Genomic DNA, 4274 nt, shown 5'->3' with positions numbered 1-4274 from the left:
AAGAGATCTAAATTATTTTATGTAAATCAGATGAATTTGATTTTTATTCCATTAAATATTTAATGTATAAAATTTAACAAAAAAAAAAAAATTAAAAGTGATTACCTGGCTCCCGAAAAATCCTTGTTTAGGTTACATGTGTTGTTGATACAAAAAAGAAAATCCATGTTCTGAAATTAATTATAAAACTAAAGCAATTGAATACAACATTAAAAAATAATTGGGAATAAACCAAAAAATACCTTTCATTGAAATAGACAAATATATCTAATACCACATAAAGCAACAATCCATCAAACAAATACCTAAAATAAATCACAAAAAAAAAAAAATCCGAAGAACAAAACCAAGAATATTAAAGTAAAAATCATATTCCTATTTAGTAGCAAAAATTCAGTACTATTCAATACTAAATAAGAAACAACCAAAAAAAAAAAAAAAAAAAAACCAAGAAATACCTTTCATAAAACTAACAACAAATAAATCTATTACTATAAAGAGGACAATCAATTAAACAAGTAACTAATGTCAATCAAAAAGAAAAACCGATGAACAAAAAGATGACCAATAACAAACAGTACAACTATTTCCCTAAATCAAAGTCAAAAGAGTTGAACAGCTGGTCAGATATTACCTAGATATACCAGATATACCTAAATCGAATCCAAAACAGTTGAACAGCTGGTCAGAAATTCCTACAAACAACCTAACAAGAGCTCGGGACCCCGGGTTCGCTAAGACCCGTAAACACGTAAGAACGTGTTCCCCTGGGGGATAAAAAATCCCTAAACAAATCACAATAAGACGCCGAAGAACACAAACAGACCTATAACAAACAGTAATAACTTTTATCAAATTTAAACAATTATTATTATTATTATTATTAATTATAACAATAATTATTTTAACATAATGTCTAAACAATATAATAAACCAAATATTAAAATCTAACATAAAAATACACATAAAATATATTCAACTCCAAAACGATAACAGTACACTAAACAAATACCTAATAAAAATCTTAAAACTAAAACCAAAAACATAACACATCAAGAGGACATCATTTCATCAAAAGAAGATCTCTAATTAGAAGCCAAAACAAATGACCAGCTGTTCAACCCTACCTACAAACTACCAATATGATGTAATAATTACCAAACATTTAAATACACATAAAATATATACAACTCTAAAACGACAATTTTACATCAAACAACTAACTATCAAAACTCTTAAAACATAAACCAAAAGAAAAAAAAATCAACTAGACATAACACTGTTAAAATATAATCAATAAATTGAAACCAGAATATAAATACTAATCAACACATTCTACAAAACGTCTAAGCAAAATAATAAACCAAATATTAAAATCTAACATAAAAATACACATAAAATATATACAACATCAAAACGACAACAGTACACTAAACAAATATCTATTAAAAATCTAAATACAACTACCAAACATACAACAAACCAACAAGATATCAAACTGTAAAAAGAAGATCTCTAATTAAAAGCCTAAACAAATGACCAGCTGTTCAACCCTACCTACAAGCAAGAAAAAAAATAATTCAAGATTTAAGACTCGTAAACACAGACAAAAAATATTTCCAACACCGAACGCCACAATTCAACAAACTTATACCTAGCAAAAATCATAAAAAAGATCAGCCAAAGAACAATAAATAATCCTACATCAAATAGTAAAAAGAGAATTCCTCATTAAAAGTCAACACATAAATAATTTTCTACACTACATAATTATATAACCAAAAAAAATATAGAAAAACCACTGTTAATTATAAAAAACAAAAATATCCAACTCTAGACAAAATTAAGATTATAAAATTTTAAATAATTAAATTCTTATTGGAAGCCAAAACACAAAACCTATTGCGCTCTTCCTAGTAAATACATTATAAATAAAAAAAGAAATACTTAAATATAGATAACTCCAATCTTGTTTCCATTACTCTTCTCGATATAATTGATGAATTCCTGAAAAATAGTTTTTTACGATGATGAAGTGTTTGCACACAGATCAACCTGACCTGACCACACCCAACCTGAAGAATCTACCACAAGGGTCTGTAAATTCCTTAGATGGATTGTTGATAGGAAATTAAAAATCCAAGTTCTGAAAAAAAAAATATAAAATGAAATTAATTAAAATTTGAATATTTTGAAACAAAATTGATAGATCAATTTAAATTGAATTATATTTTACATTTATGAGCGTCATCTATCAAGAGTTAATTATTATTAGTTATTTTTAATCAAATGATTTAAAAGTTTCAAAGTATTTTATGTAAATTAAATGAATTTGATTTTTATTCCATTAAATATTTAATGAATAAAATTCAACAAAAATAAATTATAAGTGGTTACCCGGCTCTCGAAACACACTATGTTTAGGTTGAAACAAAGGAAAATCTAAGTTCTGAAAAGAAATATATCAGATTTATTAAGATATTTTATGTAAATTAGATTAATAATATTTTTGTACCATAAAGAATTCAAAGTGTAGAGTTTAAAAGTAAAAATGAAAAGGGGACCCCGGCTCCCGGAGGAAAATTGATTTGGGTCAGTAAAAAAAAAAAAAAATCCAAACTCTGAAAAAGCATAAAAATAAATGAATTAAAATATGAATATTTTGAAACAAAATTAGACTGTTTAATTTACATTGAATTATATTTTACATCTATAAACACAATTTTTAGAAGTTAATTATTGTTAGTTAATTATATAATATATAATAAATTAAGTATAAAATTCAAAAAAAAATAAATTTAAGTGGTTACCTAGATCTTGAAAGACACTTTCTTAAGTTTGAATCAAAAAAATAAAATCCAAGTTCTGAAAAAAAATATAAAATGAAATGAATTAAAATTTGAATATTTTGAAACAAAATTAGATAGATCAATTTAAATTTATGGCAACTTGGCTTCCGAAGAATCCTTGGTTTAAGAAAAAAAAAATCCAGGTTCTGTAAATAAAAATAAAAATCAATACAATTGAACACAACTTAATAAAGTATTGAAAAAAATCCTAAAAATACCTTTCATAAAAATAGATAAATATATTGAATATCATATATAGAAGAATCCATCAAATTAATATCTAAAACAAATAACAAAAAAAAAAAAAAAAAAACCAAGGAATAAAACATACCTAAAATTTAAAAACTATATTTCTATTTGGTAGCAAAAACTGATAACAAATATATGTAACACCATAAAAAAGACAATCCATTAAACAAATACCTAATGCAAATCACAAACAAAAAATGAAAAACAAAAAACTGACCAATATCAAAAAACATAAATGACACGATATGAAAGACAATCCATAAAACAAATTCCTATCTAAAATCATCAATTAAAAAACACAAAAAATAAAAAACAGACCTACATCAAATAAATAAAACAGTTCCCTAATTCGAACAAAAAAAAGTTGAACAGCTGATCATTCCTAACAATAGACAACCAAACAAATAGCTCGGGACCCCGGGTTCGCTTAGACCCGTAAACACGTAAGAACGTGTTCCCCTGGGGGATAATAAATACCAATAAAATCGACAAAAAAAGGCAGAAGACAAGACAGACCAACATAACAGTTAACATAAGAAACAATCCAAAAGAAGAAACTAAGAAATACCACTCATGAAAATAGACAACAGATTTATCCAATACCATTAAAAGGACAATCTATCAAACAATTACCTAACACAAATATCAAAAGATAAAAAACATACCTCAATCAAATAGTTAAAACAGTTCCCTAATTCAAAGCCAAAAGAGTTAAACAGCTGATCATTACTACCTACAAACAACCAAACAAAAGAAATTCTTTATTATATATGCATATAAAAGATAACAAATATGCCCAACACAAAAAGGACAAATCATTAAACATATCCCTAACATAATTCACAAAAAAGAACCAAAAACCGACCTATAACAAACAGTAAAAATCACACCATAAAGAAGACAATCCATAAAACAAATACTTATTAAAATTCATCAATAACATACGGCGATGAACAAAAAACAGTCCTACATTAAACAGTAAAAAAAATTCCAAACTTCAAAGCCAAAAAAAAACCAAATTCTATTCCACATAACCTACAGAAGCCTAAACAAATAACACAAGAAATATTTATGAGGTATCTAATAAGTTTCGTTTTCCTTGTCATGATGAAGGATATGATGTTTTGTTTCTCTCCTGTTCTTGTAGCCTTTGTTAGTCTTCCTTTCGACCCAAGA

The 4274-nt window shown here is 25.7% G+C and overlaps 1 long non-coding RNA gene across 1 annotated transcript; it reads right to left on the bottom strand.

Annotated features, from left to right (window-relative positions):
- Nucleotides 1–66: 66 nt before the first annotated feature.
- Nucleotides 67–3023, bottom strand: LOC112682499. Its single transcript, XR_003148529.1, has 3 exons — nucleotides 2811–3023; nucleotides 1948–2146; nucleotides 67–170 (listed from the first exon to the last, which is right to left on the bottom strand). It is a non-coding gene; the product is annotated as an uncharacterized LOC112682499 (long non-coding RNA).
- Nucleotides 3024–4274: the final 1251 nt, after the last annotated feature.

Source organism: Sipha flava, unplaced genomic scaffold (assembly GCF_003268045.1).
Source record: "Sipha flava isolate LNK unplaced genomic scaffold, YSA_version1 20541_pilon_pilon, whole genome shotgun sequence".
NCBI lineage: Eukaryota > Metazoa > Arthropoda > Insecta > Hemiptera > Aphididae > Sipha > Sipha flava.
Note: the sequence above shows the minus strand (reverse complement) of the source record. Positions and strands in the feature narration are given on the sequence as shown.